The sequence below is a fragment of the Canis lupus genome, chromosome 22 (genome assembly GCF_011100685.1).
Source record: "Canis lupus familiaris isolate Mischka breed German Shepherd chromosome 22, alternate assembly UU_Cfam_GSD_1.0, whole genome shotgun sequence".
In the NCBI taxonomy this organism is placed as follows: Eukaryota; Metazoa; Chordata; class Mammalia; order Carnivora; family Canidae; genus Canis; species Canis lupus.
Genome location: NC_049243.1, coordinates 29,054,531 through 29,081,271, shown reverse-complemented (window position 1 = coordinate 29,081,271; position 26,741 = coordinate 29,054,531). Strand labels below are relative to the sequence as shown.

Below are 26,741 nucleotides of genomic sequence, written 5' to 3'. Positions count from 1 at the left end.
AGGGATTTACACAGGCCACTGTAAGATAAATTTATCTTCCATTCTGGAGGCTTGTATTTGACCTGGTATAATAGGAATTGATCATTATCTAAATGTTGTTTTGGCTGGATTGTTGTAATTCGCTGTATTACAATGTCTGAAGTTGCTTGTTATAGGTGCCGTCATCTCTAGTTACATCTTTTTGTAATACAGACTAATGATTCTTATTAGGAATTCTATTGGAGCTCTCCTTTCCCAATTATATGCCAATGAGAAATAATAATAATAGTAGTAATGGTAACTTTCTCAACATGTCGGAGAAGACTGTTGTTACCAGTGGCTGGTGCGATCTGTCAGAATCTTAAGGAATGAAAGGCTCAAAGCTGTGCTGTGATGCCCAGTGCTTTATCTTCTTTCTGACAAAGAAAGGTTCCCCATTATATAGTGGGAAGCAGGGATTCCTTCTCACACCACTGGTATTGGAGGTCATGGTGAGATAGAATGTTGTGCACTTCTCTTGGGGTAGAAGAAAATGGGAGGGCTATTTGCCATCACTGGCACATTCCTAGCACAATCCCAGTCAGCTCCCTTCTGTCTACACCATAACCTCCCTATGAGAAATTTACAGCCTACCTCATAGAGCTGAGGCCACCTCATTTTCTCCCTTCTCCACAACAATCTTGAAGGGCTCAGTAGCAACTTGTCCAAAGTTTGAAGCAGTAAAATGTAAAAAACAAACAACCTAACCACATAATTATACTTTATTTAGTGTGGAAAATGGCACTGGATATTTCCTAATGAATACTAATCTCTTATAATGCTGGTTAACATACTTTATATTTTTTTATTAAAAATTGTTTTTAGGGGCAGCCCCGGTGGCGCAGCGGTTTAGCGCCGCCTGCAGCCTGGGGTGTGATCCTGGAGATCCAGGATCGAGTCCCACATCAGGCTCCTTGCATGGAGCCTGCTTCTCCCTCTGCCTGTCTCTCTCTCTCTCTCTCTCTCTCTCTGTCTCTCATGAATAAATAAATAAAATCTTAAAAAAAATTGTTTTTAGTAATTAATTGGTCTTTTATTTTTGACCATAGATCTACATTCTGGGGTGTCATTTTTTAAATTTAAGAACATTTCTTAAATCTCTTCTCAATGTATATTCATTCCCCAGAGGGGCATATTCCAATTGCATGATTTGAATACACCCTCCATATGCTGAGTACTCTCAAACATGTAACAGTTCTTTTATATACACCCCAGACTTACATACCCAGCTGCTAATGTTGTATCTCCACTTAGATATCTTATAGGCATCTCTACTTTAACATGTACAAAATGGAACACTAAAACCTATTTGCACCCATACTTCCCTATTTCAATGAGTAGTCACTACTGACTTAGCTTTCTAAGCCGAGAAATACCCAAATCATCTTCGTAGAGTTGACAGTGGCACTTTTTACAGTGTAAATCTAATTGTATCAAATTTAAATTCCTTCAATGTCTTCCCGCAGATCTTAGAAGATAACTAACAACCTTTATTGTGGTTGTCAAGGATGTGCATGGTCTGGTGCCTACCTCTTTTCATTTCTTTTCATTTTGCGGCACTCTAGTTTTAACTGACCTCTCTTCTTTTCCTGAACGCATAATGCCTTTCCTGCCTTGGAATCTTTACTTTGTCTTCCTTCTGCCTGGAAGTATGTTACCTCATATTTCTTAGCTCAAGTTAAATATAATTTCTTCGGAGATGCAATTTCTAACTCTCCCAACCAAATTATGTCCTTCCCCTATTATTCTCAAAATAGCTTTATTTCCTGTAGTACAATAATCTCAATAGGTAATTATTTTCTGCATTTATTTATTTGCTAATTTAGTGTCTTCTCCACCTCTCTCAAAAAATGTTTGTTTGTTTATTTATTTATTTATTTATTTATTTATTTATTTATTTATTTATGAATGATAGTCACAGAGAGAGAGAGAAAGAGAGGCAGACATAGGCAGAGGGAGGAAGGCTCCATGAACTGGGAGCCTGACATGGAATTCCATCCCAGGTCTCCAGGATCGCGCCTTGGGCCAAAGACAGGTGCTAAACAGCTGCGCCACCCAGAGATCGGTCAGAAAATGTTTTTTGAGGCCAGAGACCACATCTCTCTTGTTGATTAGTAAATTCGCAGTGCCTACACCTAGCATAGCTTCTGGCATCTACAGAAATTTAATATATTATTTGTTGAATAACCAAATGACAAAAATGGGGAGTAAACTTACGGGAAAACTGGTCTTCCTTTTTATCAAATCATTATCTATTACTAAGTGACTGTAATACCTGGTGCTGGTGAAGGTTTGAGGCAATTGCACTCTCAAGCATAGTTGATAGAACTATAAATTGTGGAAGTTTTCTGGTAGGCAATCTGGTAATAGAAAATATAAAATGTGTGTGCTATTTGATCTAGCAACCCTTCTTTTAGGAAGTAATCACAAAATGGGAAAAGATTTATGCCCAAGGAGTAATACTATAGAGTTATTCATAGTAGCACCAAATTGGAAACAACCCAAACATCCATTAAACTGGTTAAGTAAATTATGGTACATAAGTACAATTGAATAATAGGTGACCATTACAAATGGTATAGATCTGTATTATTGACATGGATGAATGTCCATGACATATTGTTGAATGAAATTCTCAGATTACATATATTATGTACATATATTATGATTCATTCATACAAAGTTGCTTATATTGAACTATATGTATATGTGTGTGTCTTTTTAGAGAGAAAATGGAAGCATTTATTCAAATGTTAGTGATGGTTATATCTTGGTAATGGAAATTAGAGTGACTTTTGCTTTTCTGCTATTCTTCAAGGAGAATATATACCTTTTATACTAACAATAACTAGTTATTTATCAGTCAATATACCAAACTTGCTGTTGATCTCAAATGGTAATATTTTTATTTAGAAATATTTAATATATATTCACAAATAAGGTTTCTCTGTAGTTCTGTTTTATGGCTGTTTTGTTGTTTGTTAGCAGGTTACCTAGTTATGTTTAAAAAAATTAAAATCATCTTTTTTGTTTTTGTTGGTACTCCAGGACAGTAATACTATAGGAATGGTTACATTTTTAAACCATTAAACTATCCAGATTTGATGAACAGAAGTGAGAGAGGTAGTAGTTCTTTGGCAACCTCTAAAATATCTTCTGTGAATATTGGACTCATCTGAATTACTGCCTGTTTGATTAGTTAGTTTTAGTGTTTTATATTTTATTAAAATATTTTTTATTTTCAAAGATATTGAGTTAACATTTAAATAATTTATTTCAAAAATAATATAATTCTGGTTATATTTCTGTTTTCTCACTTTTGCTCAATTAGCCTTACCAAAATTTTATCTGTTTTATTGTTTCAAAGTAATAGCTCTTTGATTTTACTGAATTCCTATTTTCTAACTAATTTAGTTCAGTTTTTAATCTTTATTAATGACATCATTTTAGTTTTCTTATGTTCCTTTTCTAAATTTTTGAAGTAAGTATTTTGTTCATTTATCATTTTTATTTAATAACAAAAGAGCAGACTAATGAATCTAATTTTGGAAAGTAAAAGTCAGTAAATCTCATTTCCCATTTTCTCTTATGTGAATTCCCACTGGTAAGAATGATCAGAGGAAAACCAAGAAACAAATGAGATTTTATAATTTAAAACAAAAGGGTCTGATAAAAGTTGGATAAATAATCATTTATAAATAGAGATAAGAATAAACATTTATAGTACTTTAAATTTTTTTGTGGTTCATCAGGATCTTTCTGGTTCTTTTTTTTTTGTATGTATTTTTTTATTGGAGTTTGATTTGCCAATATATAACATAATACCAGTGCTCATCCCATCAAGTGCCTCCCTCAGTGCCCATCACCCAGTCACCCCAACCCCTACCTACCTCCCTTCCCACCACCCCTGTTCGTTTCCCAGAGTTAGGTGTCTCTCATGTTCTGTCACCCTCACTGATATTTCCCACTCATTTTCTCTCCTTTCCCCTTTATTCCCTTTCACTATTATTTATATTCTCCAAATGAATGAGACCATATAATGTTTGTCCTTCTCTGATGGACTTACTTCACTCAGCATAATACCCTCCAGTTCTATCCACATTGAAGCAAATGGTGGGTATTTGTTGTTTCTAATGGCTGAGTAATATTCCATTGTATACATAGACCAAAACTTCTTTATCCATTCATCTTTCGATGGACACTGAGGCTTCTTCCACAGTTTGGCGATTGTGGACATTGCTGCTATAAACATCGGGGTGCAGGTGTCCTGCCGTTTCACTGCATCTGTATCTTTGGGGGTAAATCCCCAGCAGTGAAATTGCTGGGTCGTAGGGTAGCTCTATTATTAACTCTTTGAGGAACCTCCACACAGTTTTCCAGAGTGGCTGCAGCAATTCACATTCCCACCAACAGTGCAAGAGGGTTCCCCTTTCTCCACATCCTCTCAAACATTTGCTGTTTCTTGTCTTGTTAATTTTCACCATTCTCACTGAGTGAGGTGGTATCTTATTGTGGTTTTGATTTGTATTTCCCTGATGGCAAATGATGTGGAGCATTTTCTCATGTGTTTGTTGGCCATGTCTGTGTATTCCTCTGAGAAATTTCTGTTCGTGTCTTTTGCCCATTTCATGATTAGATTGTTTATTTCTTTGCTGTTGAGTTTAATAAGTTCTTTTTAGATCTTGGATACTAGCCCTTTATCTGATATGTCATTTGCAAATATCTTCTCCCATTCTGTAGGTTGTCTTTTAGTTGATTGTTTCTTTTGCTGTGCAAAAGCTGCTTATCTTGATGAAGTCCCAATAGTTCATTTTTGCTTTTGTTTCTCTTGCCTTCATAGATGTATCTTGCAAGAAGTTTCTGTTGCCAGGGTCAAAAAGGGTGTTGCCTGTGTTCTCCTCTAGTATTTTGATGGATTCTTGTCTCACATTTAGATCTTTCGTCCATTTTGAGTTTATCTTTGTGTCTAGTGTAAGAGAATGGTCTAGTTTCATTGTTCTGCACATGGCTGTCCAGTTTTCCCAGCACCATTTATTGAAAAGACTGTCTTTTTACCAGTGGACAGTCTTTCCTGCTTTGTTGAAGGAAAGCTTTGTGACCATAGAGTGGAGGGCCCATTTCTGGATTCTCTATTCTGTTCCATTAATCTATGTGTCTGTTTTTGTGCCAGTACCACACTGTCTTGATGACCACAGCTTTGTAGTACAACCTGAAATCCGGCATTGTGATGCCTCCAGCTCTGGTTTTCTTTTTCAATATTCCCCTGGCTATTCAGGGTCTTTTCTGATTCCACCCAAATCTTAAGATGATTTGTTCCAACTCTCTGAAGAAAGTCCATGGTATTTTGATATGGATTGCATTAAATGTGTAAGTTGCCCTGAGTAGCATTGACATTTTCATAATATTAATTCTTCCAATCCATGAGCATGGAATATTTTTCCATCTCTTTGTGTCTTCCTCAATTTCTTTCAGAAGTGTTCTGTAGTTTTTAGGGTATAGGTCCTTTACCTCTTTGGTTAGGTTTATTCCTAGGTATCTTATGCTTTTGGATGCAATTGTAAATGGAATTGACTCCTTAATTTCTCTTTCTTCAGTTTCATTGTTAATGTATAGAAATGCCACTAATTTCTGGGCATTGATTTTGTATCCTGCCACACTGCCGAATTGCTTAATTTCTTAGTGAGATTTAAGAAGACATTGTCCTCCTCTAAAAGTATAGCTGGTGACTTAAAAGGGGAGTAATGTAAGATCAAGAAAGATTTCTGGGTGTGTTTGTCTAATTAAACGGGCAACAGTGAATTGTAGATTCCATCTGATGAAAAGCAAATTGCTTTATTAAAAGTTATACTCAAAAATTTCTACGAGATTCATGAACCAGTACATGGAAGTTCAAGAAAAGAGACATGATGAATATATATCAACTGTGCATATAATCAAATTTGTATGACTGAATAGAAAAAAAAGAAGTAGGATTTGTCAAAGAAGTGAAAAACAAAACTGAAGATTCAAGTGTAAAGCAGAATGATGAAACCTAACTTACATTTAAACAAAGGCTGTTGACATTTGGGGGTTTTAAGGATAAATAGGAAATCTGTTGGTTCCTTGGCAGAACAGTCAGATGGCCAAAGAAGGTAAAAGCACAAAGGCAAAGTTTCTCCTGTTCCTCTTATCAGCTGAGGGCCCTTCCTCAGTCTCTAGAAGGTAACTGCCTTCTCCAGTAGGCAAAAACACCCATATTAAATTAAGGAATAGTAATGTCCCCTGCCAGCTCAGCTCACCATTTTGCTCATGCCACATGGAACCAGGGATGTTTAGCAGGATCTATGTGAATTTGGGAATCTGGCCATTTCCTGAGTATTAGTGTGACTGATTAAATTATTACTGCCTTCTAGTAGCTAATAACCCTCTTTCTCTTCTGTTTTGAGTTGAGGAGTGGGGAGGAGGGTTCATTAAGTTACATTGGAAAATTCGTTCAAGTACTCCTTAGACAATCTTTTTTTATCATCTCTAGTGGTTGTAGTTTGATAGGTCTTTGCCTCAATTTTGTTTAATTTTCATTATACATTATGGAAAGTCCTTAAAATTTTCTAGAATGTGGGTGACACTCTTATCTAATGTCCAGTGACAATTGCTGTTTATATTTCTTTAGATATTTGAATAGGATAATTTGTAGAGGGGTGAAATTAAAGATGTGGATTCAAATTGTTATCTTGGACAAAAAGACATCAAGACGACTTTATGTCAGACACTTATTCCTCTCTGTTCCCCATGTGTCCTACACGGGGGACATTTGGAGAGAGAAAGGGCAGCTTTTGATTTGGAAATATATCCCTGAGATTTTTTTTTTCAGTGAAATTATGTATTGATTAAGTTTCTACAATAAATGCTATAAAATATAATTTATGTATTTAAGAATTTAGGAAAACTATGTACTTTGTAGAACTTAAAAATATTTCATTAATCAATGTTTATTTAATTGTGGACCATTTATAAACTATTCTGACCTAAGTCAGTATTTTCCACAAAACCATTAAGTTTGTTCACTGTGCGTGTATGTGTGTGTGTGTGGTACTATTTCCTTTTTGTTAAAAAACAGAGGTGAGGTTTATGTAGCAAAGTCAGCAGAAATTTTCATGACTCAGTTTTGTCACTGGAAGTTTCCCAATTTTCTTGAACCCATGGGAGGATCTCTCAATGCATGTTAAAGAGCAAGAAAAGAAAAATAGCATTTTTTAAAATGTTATAAAGCATTACTTGTGTCTTTAGAATACTATTTGTAAAACAACAACAGTAGGCTAATCTGTGCTCTCAATATGGATTTAGAAATATTTGGGAAGACATAGATTGTTTTCTTTCATAGAGTTCTAGGCATGAAATCTACCATCATGTTGGGGAAATATATATTGTGTTTTGGGAGAGAAATATTAGAAACCGTAAATAAGAAGAGACAGAGATGCTATATTTAGTATCCTAAAAGTGTACTTCAGGTGGTACAATAATGATTTTGATGAGACCAACTGTTTACACACATCACGCATGCACGCACACACACACACTGATTCTAGTGGTTTTAGAAAAGCAAACTTTTTTTTTTTTTTTTGATAAAAGTGAATGTGGTACATTTTCAGTATCACTATGGCCATAGACTCTGATTGCTCAGTCCACACATATGTTGCAGTTGTCTTCTATGGTGATATTGCTTCTCTGTTACTTCCCTCCAAATTGAAAAATACTGGGGCAAGTAAGTCTGAATTGTTGTATAAAGGAGCATTTGCTCATCAGATCTCATTGATTTCTTCTGTGCCTGTATTCTGGGAAAACCTCTGGTAGAAGCGTTATCAATTTAATTCAAAGTTTTCTGAGGAATGAATTCACATTAGCATCATACTAGTTCGATGTATCCATTTCTATTTTCTGTATGAATCTCTTTTGATTTCTAAATTATAGGAATTGACAAAGTCCAATAGCTAGTAGCTCAAAACCAGCAAGAAACTTATATAAAGATAGTTTTTCATCTAACCTATCCTCTTTTTCATAATGGTAATGGTTTGATCAAAGGTAGCATCTTAGAATACATTGTCATTCAAATCTTTGAATTTAGATTTATGACTGGATCATGGGGTCACCCACTCATGGGCTCTCAAAGAGGATTGAAGGCCGGGGAGTCACAATTGCCTGTCTCTGAAATGGCCTTACAGTGTTTAGATGAAGAATTGTGATATTCTGAATATAAAACTGGTGATGGGCTCTCAAAGAGGATTGAAGGGGGGGAGTCACAATTGCCTGTCTCTGAAATGTCCTTACAGTGTTTAGATGAAGAATTGTGATATTCTGAATATAAAACTGGTGATGGGGATCCCTGGGTGGCTCAGTGGTTTAGCGCCACCTTCAGCCCAGGGTGTGACCCTGGAGTCCCGGGATCGAGTCCCACATCGGGCTCCCTACATGGAGCCTGCTTCTCCCTCTGCCTCTCTCTCTCTCTCTCTCTCTCTCATAAATAAACAAAATCTTTAAAAAATAAAAAATAAAAAAAAATAAAACTGGTGATCCTGAGGATAATGAAATGAGCCATCTCCTTAACAACAAAAGTTCTGTACCCTGTGTATCAAGTCTATAGGGAACTTCACAATGCCTCTTGAACCCCTGGCAACTATTTTCCAAGCCCCTCTACAAGCAAAAGGATGGCACACAAGACAACCAAGAGTGGTAGAAGGTTTGAGGAGAGTCTCACTGTGTGACCAGTTTAGTGTCCAGTCCCTGTCCATGGTTTTGGGGTTCTGGCAGTGTTAGCAGCATTATATTTCATCCAGGCTGTGGGGTTATAATTCTTCATGTGAGATTTACCCTATGGGGAGCCTGTTGGTCAAGTGAGAGTTCTCTATGTGAGAGTTACACTATGGCTCAGTTGGTCAAGTGACCGACTTTTGATTTCAGCTGAGGTCATAATCTCAGGGTCGTAAGGTTGGGCTTCACACTTGGCATGGCATCTACTTAGGATTTCTTCCCTCTTCTACTTCCTCTCCTTCTGCCCCTTGCCCAGCTTGTACTTCCTCTCTCTCTCTCTCAAAATAAATAAATAAAATCTTTTTCTTCAAAAAGGAGTTACACTGTGATCAGCTTGGAAGAATAAAAATCAGGGTCATTTGGGACTCTACTAATTATATAACATGTGTTTTGTCCCTATGGACCAAATCATTTATATTACAGCCATTTTGTTTTGGGGGAGTCTTAAGTTACATTTCTCTACACTTTGTTCAAAAGTATTTTTTTTAAAGATTTTATTTATTATGAGCACTGGGTGTTATTCTGTATGTTGGCAAACTGAACACCAATAAAAAATAAATTATTAATAATAATAAAAAAGATTTTATTTATTCATGACAGACACACACACACACACACAGAGGCAGAGACATAGGCAGAGGGGGAAGCGGTCTCCATGCAGGAAGCAGTCTCCATGCAGGAAGCCTGATGTGGGACTCAATCCTGGGACTCTGAGATCATGCCCTGGGCTGAAGGCAGATGCTTAACTGCTGAGCCACCCAGGTGTCCCTCAAATGTATTTTTTAATAACTTCTAAAATGGGAGTAAAGTAGTCTTTAGAATTCCTACTAATCACAACAAACTATAATTATTTTTCTTCCAAATGCTAATATTTAATTCATTTGTTAGGTGCATTTTTATCATAAAGTTTTTGTTCCTTGGGCTTTGCTCAAGGGATTGGCACTCTTTGGGTCTTAACATCATGGCCAGTGAAATACAGACCAGCAAGGCCAAACATCCTGAGTTTCAAAGTTTTGGGAGCATGGACTGAATTCTCTGCGGAGACTTTGGCCTCAATGTGACACTAATTTGGTCTCTGACACAAGCAAGTTGATTGCTGGCCATTAAGTCAATGGGATATTAAATGGAACCAAGTTTTGCCTTCCTTAATCCCATCTGCCTCAATTACAGTTTAAGTATTTCTAGAGAAAAAGAAGGGCTCCAAACACAATGTTGAATTTTATGACACAATCCAAACCAAGGTGAGATATATTGGATTCTTCCCACCCAATTAAAACAAATACATATTTTTGTTTCTTTTCTTTTTTTATTAAGTTTTTAATTTTCATTCAGTATAGTTAACATACAGTGTTAATTTCAGGTGCACAATATAGTGATTCAATACCATGCATCATTCTGTGCTCATCACAGCAAGTGCACTCCTTAATCTCCATCATCTATTTCTTTCATCTCCCTACCCACCTCCCCTCTGGTACCATAAGTTTTGTTATCTGTGATTAAGAGTCTGTTTCTTGATTTGTCTCTGTCTTTTTCCCCTTTGTTTGTTTTGTTTCTTAAATTTTATGTATGAGTAAAATCATATGGTATTAGTCTTTGACTGATTTAGTTTGCTTAGCATTATACTCTCTAGTTCCATCCATATCATTGCAAATGACAAAATTTTGTTTATATTTTATGGCTGAATAAAATTCTATTTGTGATATACTTTTTTTATTCATTCATCTATCAATGGACACTTGAGCTGCTTCTGTAATTTGGCTATTGCAAATAATGCTGCAGTAAACATAGGGGTGCATTTATCCTCCCTGAATTGAATTGGTGTTTTTAACAAATAAATTATTTATTTTTATTTGTAAACTGTAAATCTCTAATTAAAAAACCTGGTTATAGTTCCAAAATCTTGGAATGAGTCTTGCAGAGTTAAGGCCTGGTTGAATTCCATGAATGCACAATGAATTAACTCAAGAATGATTTTCCAGTCTCTGGGATGAGCCCTTATGGTGAGTCCTGAAATTGACCTTATTTCTCTGAATTCAGGCTGCTTGGTTGGGTTTTTTAAAGCCATCCTCAGTCTCTTGCAGAAGTCCTCATTCTTATGCATGGCGTCAGAACTGATGTCAGTTTCTAGTGCCCATTTGCTGGATATTCTCCATTTGATTCTTGAAATCCACTGATCAACTTTTTCTATCATCCTCTGAGCACTAGCAGGCTGACCTTTATGGTTGGATAGTGGCCTGGCCTTCCTTGCCCTCTAAATTCCATTTGATGTTGGGCTGTGAGAGGCACTGGCAGAAATTGGAGGGTGGGATAAGAGACAGGTTGGGGTATTTTTTTTCCCCAGACTCTCTTCTTGTTTGGTCATCCTTTGGTAGTGGCCATGTTCTACTACCACATGGGGTAAGTGGTTATAAACCACATATTCTGTGAGATGGTTTTTCTCTATTGCTGTAGGTCTCCCTTGGTTCCAGTCTGAGCTCTAGACCCTCCCTGTGGCAAGGTGAATAGTGGCCCCCCAGTGATATCAAGATCCTAATCCCTGGAACTCATGAATATTGCCTCATATAAAAAAGGGTCTTTGCAGATGTGATTAAGTTAAGGATCTTGAGATGGAGAGATTATCTTGGGCTATCCAAGGGGGCCCTAAATATAGTTAAAAGTATTCTTTTCTTTTTAAAAAGATATTTATTTATTTATTTATTTATTATTTATTTATTTATTTATTTATTTATTTAAGAGAGCAAGCACATGAGTACCATGGGGAGGGGCAGAGGGAGAGAAAGAATTCCAAGCAGACTCCCTGCTGAGCACAGAGCTCTATCTCAGGATCCTGAGTCGATGCTTAACTAAGCCACCAGGTGCCACCCCTCCCTTTTTTACTTATTTGAGAGAGAGAGAGCTTGCACATATGCAAGTGGGGGAAAGGAGTAGGAGAGGGGGAGAATCTCAAGCATATTCCCCCGCTGACACTGACATAGGGCTTGATCTCATGACCCAGAGATCATGACCCCAGCTGAAACCAACAGTCCGGTGCTTAGCCAACTGAGCCACCCAGGTACCCCTAGTTAAAAATTTCTTAAAAGAGGAAGATAGTTGACTATGCACAGATGGGGGGAAGAGTATGTGATAGAAGCAAAGTCAAAGAATAAATGCTAAGCTGTTAGCTTGAAAGATGAAGGGACTGGAAGCCTAGGAATGCAAGGAATGCAGCTCTAGATGCTGGAAAAGGCAAGAAAATAGATTCTCCCCTAATGCCTCCTGAGGGATAGTGGCTCTGCTAGCCAACACCTTGATTTTAGCACAGTAAGACTGATTTTGGACTTTTGGCTTCCAGAACTAAAAGAAAAATTTCTGTTGTTTTACGTCAATAAGTTTGTGGTAATTTTTTTTCAGCAACAATAGGAAACTAACACACTCCCCTGGCCATTTTAAGCATAGTGGAAACCATTCGTGCTGTTGCCAGCTCCAGGTTGCAGCATCACCCACGTTGGTCTCCCTTAATCTGTCTCTGCCTTTGTAAGATGTCCCATTCATTACACTCTGCTGAGTTACCTTTGAGACAATGCCACTTGTTTCCTGCTGGGGCCCTGACTACTGCTTCCTTCCTAATCCACCTCCTTCCTCTGCTGAGGCCAGGAGAACTACGAACTATAACAGGTAATTCTCATTTTATTTTCAATGGTTTCCATGAAAGAGAGGACTGTGGGTTTTGTTTTGTTATGCTTGTTTTAATAAATGGATTAATTAGTGTAGGAACACTGTCAGTCTGTATTTGAGAAAAGTACCAGAGAGCAAGAAGCAAAAGATCCTAAAATGATGTCATTTACATTTATGCAAATATACCATATGATGTGAGCTATACATGATGTCATTAGTCTTTCATAAATAGTCTTTATATTGTCAAAGCTAGGGTTTACCTTGCCAACCACAATATGAAACTGAAATAACTTACTGAAAGAATTCATTTTTAAAATGTTTCAAGTTATATGTATACTTTGGACATAGGCTTTCTGAAAATCTCCTTTCTTTTGGTGCTGGCTCCTAAGTACTCAGTCTGGAAAGTGAGGATTGTCAGATGTTATTACATACACAAAGTCTAACAGTTTATTTTGTGGTATTTTATTCCCACTAAAAGCATTTAAAATGAGTTTGTGGTTTGCAACTGTAGAACATAAATTTATTAAGTGATAGTAAGCTGAAGTCCAGAATTAGTCTATAAGCTGGAGAACTTTTACACTTATGCCCTTATAGAATAACAAAACATGTTATTCCCTAGAGGACTGATTTAATAGCTTTTTATAGATCTGAACCAAGCAATTATTCCAAAACCTCAGCTATTTGACCTTTCTCGTCATTGTTGTTACTGCTATAAAAAGCATTATGTATGTACTGTTGGGCACTGAGCAGGAATCTTGAGCATGCACTATCCCTAAACTCTAAGCTTTAATCTTTTGCTATAGCTCTTCTGTTCTAAAGAGAAAGGTTTGCTCAGAGAAACTAAAAGCAGCAGACAGGCCTTTGAAAGCATGTAAAAGGATGCTTTTTAAGTGTTCAGTGAAATACTTATTTATCTTTCTTTTTACTTATGGACCCTTGATTGATTGATTGTCTGCAGTCCTCCAAATAACATAATTCCACTCCTTACATGAGCAGTTGACTTCCATTCAGCACTCATCATGGACATCTTTTTTTTTTTTTAGCACTCATTACTTTCAAAATTATATGTATTAATGTGTTTTATCCTGTTTAATGTATATATCCTGTGTAATGTTTTATTTACCTAATGTACCCTGTTTAATGTAATGCAATAATGTATTAATGTAAAAATATTTGTTTTTGAAGGCTGCCTTAAAGAATATAAACCCCGTGAGGATTTGTACCTACTATATCCTTAGACCTTTGGAAGTACTTGGCATATATTAGGGATACAAAAAAAAAATGTGTTAAATGGATCATGATGCTATCAGCTTTGAGCCTTTAGATAATCTAGTTGATTGTGTCACAGGTTATTTGGTGCAGCTGTGTTTATAACACTACATATTTTCTCTGAAAAGAAATTCATTGGGAAAAAAACCCTTTAGTATGTTGGGCCAATAAGTATGTCCCAGACAGATTTCATCATCAAAGTAAACTTAGATTTCAAGCCATGCCCCATCTATCCGGAGATGTTCTGTTGCTCAAGAGTTAGGAATAACCCTTGTTACCACTGATGCTTTACTTTAAACAATTTAAAAACATGCTATAACTCCCTCTCCTATACTCCCAGAGTAAGAACAAGGATTAAAAGTCTCCAAGAGTTTCCAATCTCAGTGGAAAATTGGCTGTCAAATGGAGCGAGATATATACTAACTGATTTTGTCATGCAATTGGGTTCTTAATGAAAGCAGCGTAAAACAAAACTTCACCCCTCTGTATTTCATTTGTGCTTCTTGTACCTGGAATAAAATGTAACTTCTGTAAATCTTTAAGTTGGATTCAATAAAGCAATAATACTCTACTGTGCAAACTGACCATTTACCTTAACAACTGATTTGTTACACCATTAACTTGTCCCATGCTTTGTCTTAGGGTTCTTTGCTAACTGAGTAGTTGTTAACTATTGTAATGAACAGATTCTTCCAAAGGGAAAAACATCTTAAACTGGGAAGTTAGTGATATCACTGGCTGATGTCTTAAAGGTGGCCATGGAATAATGAATAAATGTTAAGGTTATTAAAGTTTAATCGTGGAGGCATTATAGGATTCTAAAAAATAATTTAAAATAAAATCAGTGAAAGAAAAAGGGATGTAGAATCTTGTCAGGGCTTTGCATTTTGCACATTACATGTCAGATTTCTTAGCTGCTACTTTAAAAAATCTCTGTAAAAAAAAAAATCTCTGTAGTCAAATTACATGGTTTGAAAATGTAGTACTATTAATAGGAGTAGCAGCCATGGTATATATTCTTTCTTTTTGACCAGTGTGCTCTCTAATATAAAAATATCTTTCACATCCTCTGAAGAAACAGATGAAGCCATGGAGGAAGTCCATTTGAAATTAGAATAAAAAAAATAAAAAAATAAATAAATAAATAAATAAATAAAAAAGAAATTAGAATAAGCTGGTGAGAAAGGACTCAGGAAAGAGTACTTACAAATGGGTAAGGGAATGGATATGCTTCTTAGTCACAGGTAGCCTGACCTCGCCATCGACACTGAAGGTAATATCTCCTTGTCTTTACAGTACAGTATTATCAACTTTTATAGAAATGTAATCAAATCATTTACTTCAAAGAAGAAACTCCAATGTCTTTTACTTTGAGTTTTTGTAATAACAAAGGCCCCTTCCTCCTGTGAAGCAGTGTCATTGCAATATTCTTTTAGAAAGCAAGCTGACAGTTTTTGATATGTGATTTTCCAGGATTATATTAGTACCTACTCTTTAAAAAACATATTAAGTGAAAAAAAAATGAAGCCATAAAAGTGTTGGAGGAAAACACCCATGAATATATACATATCACAGGGTGGAAGGGCTATTCTTCATTCTTGAAACAAAGGTTTTCTCAGGATGGCACCAGAGGCATAATTCACAACTGAAATGTTCATATATTTCTACATAAAAATTAAAAACACATTTTTGAATGCAGACTACTATAAGGCTAAAAGAAAAACTAGGAACTGGATAACAATATTTCTATAAAATAGATTAAATGTTAATTTTCTAAATGTAAGAAGCAATCTTATAAATAAATAAGAATTGGAAATAATCTAAATACCCAACAATAGGGGACTGACAAAATAAATTATGGGCACCCATAAAATAAAACAAAAATATGTAGTCATAAGAAATTTAAATTTATGGGAGGGTATTCATAATATAACTAAATGAAAGAAGCAGTTATACAGTAGACTATATACTGTGACATATATTTTTATTTTTACTAAATGTTAAATGACTAGGACAATTCTGGAAGGCTTAACAATAAAATATTTATAATTATCTCTGGTAGTAATATTTTAGGTGATTTTTAGATGATGTTATTCTAAGTTATATAAAATGAGCATAAATTGCTTAGGTAAAAGTAAAAAAAATATGTTTTAATGTTCAAAACATTAAATACACTGTGGTTATATTGTAGGTATCAGGCTGCTATTTAAAAAATTCTTCCACTTTTATTGTATTTTTGTGAATTATCACTGAAAGCATTTTGCAAACCATATTAAATATTCCAGCTCCTTGGGTGATGTAAGTTGATATTTAGTTTTTATATATAGGTTATATGATAATCCAATATGTAGAATTCTGTCATTTTGGAATTTACATATCAGAGGGAAAATGATGCAGTTACTGCTTGTTTCTGTGCACCTAGAGGACCACAGCCCAGAAATGATGCTGGTCATTATAGTACCATTGCTCAAACTGGTAATAAAGGCTTTAGCCATATACTCTGTTCCTGTCATGGCTGTGCTGACATAGCTCCATGCCAGGAGCATAGCTAGGGAAATGATCACTGGAAAAAATTACATTAAAAATGTGCTGCCACAGTTTGACTACTTTTTCTACATGTCTCATTGTGGTCTACCACTGGTATTCTACATAGATATCGAATGGAACAATTTTTGCTTTTACACAGTTTTCTATATTCCCCCCCCCCCCATAGTAGAGTATTGTGCTTTGTGTATCTAAACTATTAGTAGGGGCTCCTGAGTCTCTGTTCAAATCCTGCTACTGCCACTTCCTAATGTGTAACCTTGTACAAGTCACTTCACTTCTCTGTTCTTTGGTTTTCATATCTCTAAGATGGAATTAATACTGAATCCCACCTTATAGGGTTGCGAAGATTAAATGGGATAATAGATGTAGATAATCAAGGCAGTGATTGGCCCATAATGACTTCTCAGTGTATGTTAGCTATATTTGCCACAGTGTTCATAACCTGTTAAGATACCCCAAAGATACAGATGCAATGAAACACTGGGACACCTGCACCCCGATGTTTATAGCAGCAATGGCCACAATAGCCAAACTGTGGAAGGAGCCTCGGTGTCCATCGAAAGATGAGTGGATAAAGAAGATGTGGTTTATGTATACAATGGAATATTACTCAGCTATTAGAAATGACAAATACCCACCATTTGCTTCAACGTGGATGGAACTGGAGGGTATTATGCTGAGTGAAGTAAGTCAGTCGGAGAAGGACAAACATTATATGTTCTCATTCATTTGGGGAATATAAATAATAGTGAAAGGGAATATAAGGGAAGGGAGAAGAAATGTGTGGGAAATATCAGAAAGGGAGACAGAACGTAAAGACTGCTAACTCTGGGAAACGAACTAGGGGTGGTAGAAGGGGAGGAGGGCGGGGGGTGGGAGTGAATGGGTGACGGGCACTGGGGGTTATTCTGTATGTTGGTAAATTGAACACCAATAAAAAATAAATAAAAAAAAATAACCTGTTAAGAGAAGCGGTGACATCATTGACATGACTTAACATGATTCTGTTAAAAACTCCCAAGTTAAGAGAATATACTTGGTCATTGTATGATTCTATGGGTAGCCGAAAGGGCTGGTTCACTCACATCCTTGGAGCTTTAACTGTGAGCTGATGACCTGGCATTTAATCATTTCAACAATTGTAGAAGTTGACATTATTTTCTATCTTTGTATAATGATAATGAATTTTATCAGGACTCATTTTCTTCCAATATTTGTAGCCCCTCCCTCAATCCATTCTGTCTGGCTTTCTGTTACAGCAGCCCAATCACAGGTGTGATTCCAGCAGTTCTCATGGCCACCTTCCTTCCATCAGACCTGGTACTCTTCAGGGAGAATTTGAAGAGTCCTCACTATGGAGCACATGAAAAGAAATGCTTGCAGTTCTGCTATGGCCCTTTATCTAGTAAATAGACTCTAGTAAGTTGATTTTGCTCAAGCCTGGTGAACAGGCCCTACTTAGAACTTCTTTTCCTCTTGATTTTAGGTACTGCCTCTGTTAAGTCATCTCAGGACAGAGGTCTTGCTGAACTCCTGTTTTTGCTCCCTCGGCCATACCATATCCATTAAGACTCCCTGCCCAGATCTCTACCTATTGTATACCTATTTCCTTCTTTTCCTCCTTCACGCTCATTTTGTCCACTGTAGGGCATCCACTGACAGAAACCACCTGCTTACTTGAGCCTCTGCCTAATGGCTGTTGGCTCCTTCGGTGTACTACTGGCCAAGGCAGATTTTGTTCCTGCTGGAGAATCATTGGATCAACAGCATGCTGTCTGTATTAACTCTGTCAGGTCTATGGGTCCTTCCAAATCTATCCATCTTGCCAAAAACAAAACTCTATTTGTGGGATCTCTAATCTGTTGATGTCAGAATCTTCTTCTCAATTCCTTTTGTGGCCATTGATGCCAGCTAATAAATTAACTCCTTGTCCCTATTCTATGAGGGCAGAGGTGGGTGACATAATTGACATGACTTAACATTACCATTGGAGAATTTTCACATCTGTCCATGTGGGGAGCCTGGGAAATTATTCATACAGAAGATGCTTCTTGTTTTTGAATGGAGGGAGAGGTCAACTGACCATCTCAATTCATGCTTAAAAAGCCAAAATGAACTCATTTAACCTGAAATAATAAAATTATTTATAAAATTGTATTGATATCTAAGCCTTTAGTGTTTAAACATTTTTCAGCACCTGTGAAGAGATAAAGATGTCCACAGAAAGCAGAAAATATAAAAGTCAATTCTCTGACTAGAGTGGAAGACTGCATTATTTGAGATTCTCTTGCCTGTCTCCAATAAAACTGAAGACATGTAAAAATAACCTCTTATTTGCATATAAAATAGCTACATAAAATTGGTCTATGGCTTATCTTATGCTGTAAACACAAGGAAAGGAGAAAATACACATTTGTATGTACAGCTTATGTTGAAAAGTCTTATTAAACCTAAATTATGCATTTCTATTCAGAAAAAAATTTTTCCACTAGTAGAAAACTTCAGCCATTTTGCTTGGCAAAACATTCCAAAAATTCACATGGTAGGAAGCATTTTCCTATGTTTATATAAGCTGTTGGTTATATTCCAAAGCAAAGTATTTGATTAAAATTCCCTTTGTTAGTTAGCCTCCTGTGGAATGTGGCTGCACTATTGAGAAAGTGTCATCATTTTTGAGGTTGGTAAATGTGAGAGAGCAGGGTAGAGAAAGCAGGAGTAGGCAGAGAGACTGCAATTGAGACCTGTTGACTATGAGAGGAGAGGAGGAAGGAAATGATTTGGAGGATTGGACGGGAAGATTCTCAGGCTAGTGCAGCTCTGAGATAGGCTCCGCTAGGTTGATAAGGAGCTGCAGAGTAGACTACTCATAAGAAGAGTTGGGCAAGAGCAGCCTGGAGAGTACGTGGCCTCAGCATGAGTGCTTCAGGACATCCGACTGTGGGGGCTGTTAGCTAAGTGCAGTGCAATCTTTGTAGCATGTTCTCTCTTGAATGGAGGTTGGAATGTGTACCTCCATGCTTATCCTGCTACCATGGTAGCCATATGCTGCCTCCAAGCAGATGTTCTTATATGCTATCCAGCTTTTCTAGTTGGTACTAGTGGGAAGATTAATCCGATATACTATAATGTTCCATATAATGTTAGTTTTGGTATTGAGGATTGGTAATCATGAAGCATTTTTCTCTGAAGTTCTTCACAAAATGATATAAACTTAAAGAAGGAGTAATGACAGTTTTTTATCTGATAAATTGGTTTTCTTCTCTTCTCCCTTATTGGGACAGAACATGTTTGTTGATGCCTGCAACCCAACATGTCCTAGTCATTGACTAGAAATGAAACTCTTATGGGGAGAAACAATTTTTCCTACTTCTAGCCTACTTGTTCAGATAGTTTGGTCTTGCCATTATTAATGTTACTAATGGCTTTCTAATGACTTGATGGGGTGGGTTAGATATAAGAAGCTGGTGGGTACATAAGTAGACTCTACTGATAGTAGATTGAGTCACTTGAGGTCAAGAATTAATTTTTAAAAATTATCATTTTTCATAGGGTGAAACATATAATAGGTACTCAATTCTTGAGTGATTGAACAGAGAATTATGTAGGTATCAGATAGCTGAGTGCCGTTCACTTGGGATGCATCTGGTAGTGATTGAAGAATCTTCTGGTCTTCTTGAGACTGTAGATGTTTTCCTCTTGTGAGCTTCTAAGCAGGGAAACTTTATTATGGTGGCTAGATGCGATCTGAAAGATGCAGAAAGACTTAATATAAAGTGACAAGAAATGGGGAGGGAAGTTTAAAGTTTAAAGAGCATAATTGTAAAAACTAGGGAGAGTTGGGCAGCCCCGGTGGCCCAGTGGTTTAGCGCCGCCTGCAGCCCAGGGTGTGATCCTGGAGACCCTGGATCGAGTCCCACGCCGGGCTCCCTGCATGGAGCCTGCTTCTCCCTCTGCCTGTGTCTCTGCCTCTCTCTCTCTCTCTGTGTCTCTCATGAATGAATGAATGAATGAATGAATGAATAAATAAATAAATAAATAAATAAATAAATAAATAAATACCTTTAATAAAAAAAAATCATGGAGAGTCAATAGTGCATTGAGTGATGGGGCAATAGTTAATAGAAAGTATTAGAGAAAATGAAACCATATAGTAAGATTGGAACAATATGGGGTGGTTGGGCAAATGTGGCCTACTGCCTGTTTTTGTAAATAAAGTTCTATTGGAATATACCTATACCTATACCTATACCTATTTGCCTACACATTCTGTGTGGTTGCTTTCATGCCACAACAGCAGAATTGAGTAGTTGCTAAAGCCAAAAACTTTTATTATCAGGCCCTTTACAGAAAATATGATCACTGAGATATAGGCTAAAAGTGGGCATGATGAAGGTCAACATCATTGATTTTTACAATTTTGTCTGGAAGCAGGAAGACTTTTTTGGAGATTTCCATTAATATATGCTCAGTATTTTGGCATCATTGGATCTTACCTCTTTTACCTATCTTGTAAATAATCTCTCATTTCCACACTTTTCACTTTTTCCTTCTTCATCTCCCCCTTCCTCTGCATCTGCTTTCCTCCTCATCTTCTTGTCTGTTTTTTTTTCTTTTCCTTTCCCTTGCTATCTTTTCCTTCTTTTTCTACCTCAAGAGTCTTAATTCCCAAAATATTCTGCCATATTGTTAATAACATATGAATAGGATTTAAATTATAGATTCAATGTACTTAGACTTTAATTTGTCTTCTTTCAGAGGTAGTGTTGCCAGTACCATGTTCTCCTAAGGCAGAACACACCTGTACTGTTCCGTGAAGTACAGAATCCCACAGTAGATTTCACACTAAATCCACTCACATCACTTGCTTTAGATGCATCTTGCTATACCAGTTTATGTGAATGTCACCACCTGCAGTTTAAATAATGGACAATTTCACTGGCTCAGTATAGCCTCTGGCTCTTATGTCATACTTCTTCCTTGCCTCCTATAAAAAATGCCTATTTTTTTCCTTCCCCGGGTTATTACAAATCTAGTCACTATTACAGAAGCACAATTTTCTAGTCCCTTCAGTTTTGCTTGTATTGATTTTTAGCTCTATTTTATTTACATTGCTTTTAAAGTAATGTGTTGGCATTTTCATTCATACAGGTGGCTCAATGAGAGAATACTGTGCTCTTTGTACTCAGCAAACAATTTTTCTCATTTGAGATCTTTTTTTTAAATTAGGTATTACAGTAATTTTAGGAAGTGCTTCCTGTAAGAAATTTTATTACTGCATATCTTTTACCATGAATACTATCATTTACCATGAGCAAAGCAAAATAAAGAGGATTTGTGTACTATCAATTAAGTTGATCTAAAATCAATCATACACAACTCCACATTCCCACACATCTTGGACCTACATTCTATTAATGAACACCTACTTCCTGCTTAACAGATTAGATTGGAAAGAAATCACAGTATCACACATTTTTCCTAAATCATTTTTGAAAGTTAACTTATGAATAAAGAAAAAATAAAGGATATAAAGATATAGTTTAAGCAATTAAGATTTTTTTGCAATTAAAAATTTTAATGCAATTTTAAGTAATGATAACATAATTACCTTTAGTAGCATACTCCTGTTAAAATTGCAGAGTAGGGCACATTAAAAACGTTAAAGGGGGAATTTCAACAACTTAGGCAACAATAATATGAAGATGACTTAATTTTTTTTTTTTTTTGGAAACTGATTTTGAACATCTTTATGAAGACTCAAATGATGGTGACTATGATGAGTAAAAAGGAGGCATTAGTTTAGGGTTGCTGCTACAGTGAAGACAGAATTTCATCAAGATTTTAGCTTAAAGGAGGGTAATCCAGAATGGCAATTCAAGATTTCATACTTCCTTTTTTTGGTGACTTTCTGGACCTGCTTTGACTAATTCCTCAAAAGAGAAGCTGACAGGAGAGCTTCAGGCATTTAGTGTAAATCACCCTTGACACTGAGAACCCCTTGAAGTCCCTTGAATTAAAGAAGGTCACAAAAATATTATTAATATTTATGATTTCTAATTTTATATTTAAATAAGTTTGATGAACATCCTTATATAAATTTTTTCCTTAGAATAAAGTAGTAGAAATGAAAGTTTGGTTCAGAAAATAAATATACTTTTGAAGCTTTTGATAGGCAAAAAATGCACATTAGAAAATGCATTGTATGAGTGATCTTATTTCCCATTCCTTACTATTCATCCAGCCTTCTAACATTTATTACTTTTCAAAAGTATTTGTCAGATCAATAGATAAAAATGGCAACTTATTAATTGGTATCTTTTTGATAATAGAAATGTAGACAATTTTTCATATTTTTAAAGCACATAAATATTCCCTGCCTCTAATGTGGTATTCGTTCAAATTGTTTAGGTTTTCCATATTTCTCACATCATTACTCTGTGTCTACCTGGTTTTAATCTATGTTTAGGTAGAAGAACCTGTTCTAACAGATAAGGATGACAGAGCTGTTCAGGCCAGCAAAGAAATTTCTAACAGGATTACTCATATGTAGAATAGCTTACCTTTTGAAACAGTGGATTTCTTGCTGGCAGCATCTATCTTTTGGGATTCCTTCAGTTGCTGGAAGTTCAAAATAGATGAATTTGGCTGTCTATTCAATCTCTGAAGCCCTGAGATCCCTTTGCATTTTTGTACTGTGGGTCCTGGTTTATTTCCTGGAGAAATTTAAAAAACCCCACAAAGCTTTTGTCCTAATAGTTGAATAGTTAGAAAATATCTGCTCCTTATAGAAAGTAAAAGCCAGTGAGGTAACTTTTGAAACTTAAGTGAGCCTCAACTAAAATATCTACTCACAAAGGTCAGGAGGGGTATATTCTTCTGCAATGAAATCTCAGACAGTGACTCAGCTTGTGCAGCCTAGGCATTCATTACACACTGTTTTGAAGTAATACAGTAATACAGTCAGACAACACCAATAGTAATAATCATCTTGACACGAAATATGACATTAGTTTTTTTCCAGTTTCAATGTAAACAGTGCATTTATAGTCCACTTAACACTAAAAGGTAATTTTCTCCTAATGAACAGAAGAGTTGTTAAAAAAAAGTCATGATATATGAAGAGAGGTGACTATTTTTAATGGAATTATGCATGCTTGATTCTTATTACCATAATTAGCTTTTCCCCTGTTATGTGTTTTGTGGGTTTGTATTCTAGGAGAGTGCTAAATCAATAGCAGCCTCATCAGCAGCTGAAAAAAGTTCAAGCCAAATGAACTTTCCCATATGGATGTAAAATAAACTGCCATAAATTAACATGAGGTTTTTTTTTTGTGTGCTCTTGTAGAGCCTGAAATCACCAAGAATACATCTTTTTAGACATACAGTCATGTCACATTTGGGTTGGAGGAAAGGTACCAAAGTAAAAATATGAAAGAATATGCTATTATGTCACCTCTTATTTTTTTCCCTTATTATTCCTATTTCCTATGAAGTAATTTGGAGTCCTTCCTATAGTAAGATGAATTATTTTACAAGTTGAGGCAATAAAAAAAGGAAAAATAAAAGATATAATATATAGAAACAAAATGTGAGGGCCAGGCTTTGCCTACAGCTCTCATGTACAGAACCATTGTGAATTATTTTGCAATTATATTTTTTAAAATTCTCTTAAGGCTTTCTGTCCATTTTGTTGGTTCTGTAGCATTATCATCTCGTATCAATATCAAACATCACATAAGGTCCTGTTATGCATAAAATATATTAGCATTACTGCAATTTGGAGTTCATGATTTGATGCTGATGCCAATACTGGTGATAAATGTTTGGCACTTATAGTGTACTAGGGTCCTGGGCTACATTCTTTGGAGGTGTTACATTACCTCATTTGATTTTCATAGCCGCCTAATTAGGCAGATGCTATTATTAAAATCCATTTTAAGATGAGGAAACTGAACCTCAGAAAACTTAAATAACATGACCAAAGTTGTCTACCTAATAAAAAAATAGAACTGGGGAGTTCTGACTCCAGAGCCTGCACTATTCAGCAATATGATTTGTTAGCTACCTACCAATCATCTCAAAGAGGACAATTTGAAAATTGACAGAGCTAAAGTAAATGTAGACAATATAAACTATGTAGGCTTTTAGAAAGCCAGTGACCAGAACGTAGTGGGGAGCTCTGAGTAGTGAGATGAAGATGATGATGTGTATCACATGGAGTGAGAATCACCACTGGCAGTATTGGGAAGCAGGCTCGGTTTCAATTTGGAATCCTCCAAAGTTATTCTTCTCATATTTTCCCACCAGTTACACAGTTTTGCTTTCTTTCTCTATTTTATTTTTCAGTGAAATGTTCAGTTGAGTTCAAAGGTCTTTGCTGAGTTTTAGTGATAAGATTTGCCTCATGGTAACACCTTGTGTATTATTCATATAGTACATACACAAACTGTGAAGATTTAGATTTTGTGAAACTCAGAATTTTTCAGTTACTCCCTTTTGGAAGACTCCTGGAAGACGCATGGAAGCTAATTCAAATTTTTCAAAATGAGAAAAGTAAGGAACTTGATCAAGGAAGTCTTTAAGAATTGATTAGAGCTCAAAGGTGTCAACCTTCAGTTCTCCAAAAATGGGCTGTGAGCTCTAAAACCAAATAGAAACTGTGGGGTGAGATTGCCCAGGATGACTTGGGTTAAACCAGGAGAAAGGTTGTTGGCAGTTTTTCTTCCAGTAGAGGCTGTGTGGAATGTGGACAAGGGATCCCACTTAGGTTCTAATCTTGGTTCTGTTAATTACCAGCTGAATTATCTTCAGCAAGGTGATTAAGCTCAGTTTTCTCATTTGTATCATGGAGTTGATAGAACCTTCCTCATCATAATTACCTGAGGATTTGATGTTTGATATGTATAGAACTTTTAGGACTAAACCATACCTAGCAAATAGTAGATGTTCAGTAAATGGTAGTTTCTACTTTCCCCCACTCCTTATACCTTCCTGGTCGTGAAAATACTATGTTCCCCACAATCTGGATACTGATTGGTGCCTTAAAGAATTCACCAATTTGTAAGAGATCATCAATAAGTTTATAGCTAACCACGACTGAACACATTGTATGCTTCCTGACTGATTGATTGTGCTGGCTTTTCTTGTGTTATTTCACAATTCAGTCTTCCAATTTGCTTGTGGGGTAGGTGCAATTATTCCCTGTTTATGGAGGAGGAAGCTAAATGTTTAACTCTTGCCCAAATCACCAATCACAGCACTTGGCCAATATTTATATCTAAATATTATTAAACTCAAAAACTAGTATTCTTTCCACTCAAATATGTGCTTGCATTAAAGTTCATTTTGTTGAAATGATTACTGAGAAATTTAGATTACAAGTCTGCATTTTATTCTTTACCTTACTCTTAATTTTTCCCTTTTAATTTTTTTAGAAATTTGATTTTGTAATATTTGATCTGTACAATGAAGGATCATATACATAATACATGAAGGTTATAAAGCAAAATCACACACTTTGAATCCATTTCCAATTTAAGAACTAAGACATTTCTAAGCTTTTGGACCTTCCTGTGTGTTCCAGAACTTTTCTCCTGTTTACTTTTCTCTTATTTTAGTCAGGCCAGGAAGGACAAATACCATATGATTTCACTGCTATGTGAAATCTAAAAAACAAAACAAATGAATAAACAAACACACAAATCAGAATGAGATCTATAAATACAGAGGACAAACTGATGGTTGCTAGAGGGGAAGAAGAATGGGGAGATGGACAGAATAGGTGAAAGGGAAGTGGGATAGGCTTACGGTTATGGAATGAATAAGCCATTAGAATAAGAGGTACAACATAACGAATATAGTCAATGGTATTATGATAACATTGTATGTGGCAGATGATAGTTACAGTTGTGAGCATAGCATAGCATATAGAGAAGTTGAATCACTATGTTATATACCTGAAACTAATGTAACGTGCCAACTATTCCCAAATTAAACCTAAAAAAAATTAATTATGTCACGTATGTATCTCCAGGCAATTCTTGTTTTTTATTTTTTTCAAAATGATTTCATACTATGTTTAGTCTTCTGTGTGATGTTTTGACTTGATATTATGTTTCTAGGATCCTTTCATGTGATAGCTTGTAGTCACATTTATTTTAATCGTTATATCATATTCCACTGCATTTTTTCAAAATTTATCCATTTTCTTTTAGATAGATATGGAAGTTATTTTTAATTAAAAAAATTTATCTGTAAAGCACACTTCTGTTATTGATATTCATGGAAATATCTTCTGATGTATGTGGGCAAGAGTTTCCTGACAGTGTATGCTTAAGAGTGGAAATGCAGACAGAAGGTATACACATGTTCATCTACACTAAAATGTGCCAAATTTATTTTTGAAGAGGCTGAATCAATTCATACCCTTATCAGCTATGTGTAAGAATACCCTTTGCTTTGTGTTGTCT

At 35.9% G+C, this 26,741-nt stretch overlaps 1 long non-coding RNA gene across 7 annotated transcripts in view; it reads left to right on the top strand.

The window, feature by feature from the left end:
- Nucleotides 1-18,668, top strand: part of LOC111091654 — a 127,394-nt gene extending 108,726 nt beyond the window's left edge. For all 7 annotated transcript variants that reach the window (XR_005376387.1, XR_005376386.1, XR_005376382.1 and 4 more), the window contains one exon: nucleotides 17,532-18,668. This is a non-coding gene — a long non-coding RNA (uncharacterized LOC111091654). The remainder of the gene's footprint in view (nucleotides 1-17,531) is intronic.
- Nucleotides 18,669-26,741: the final 8,073 nt, after the last annotated feature.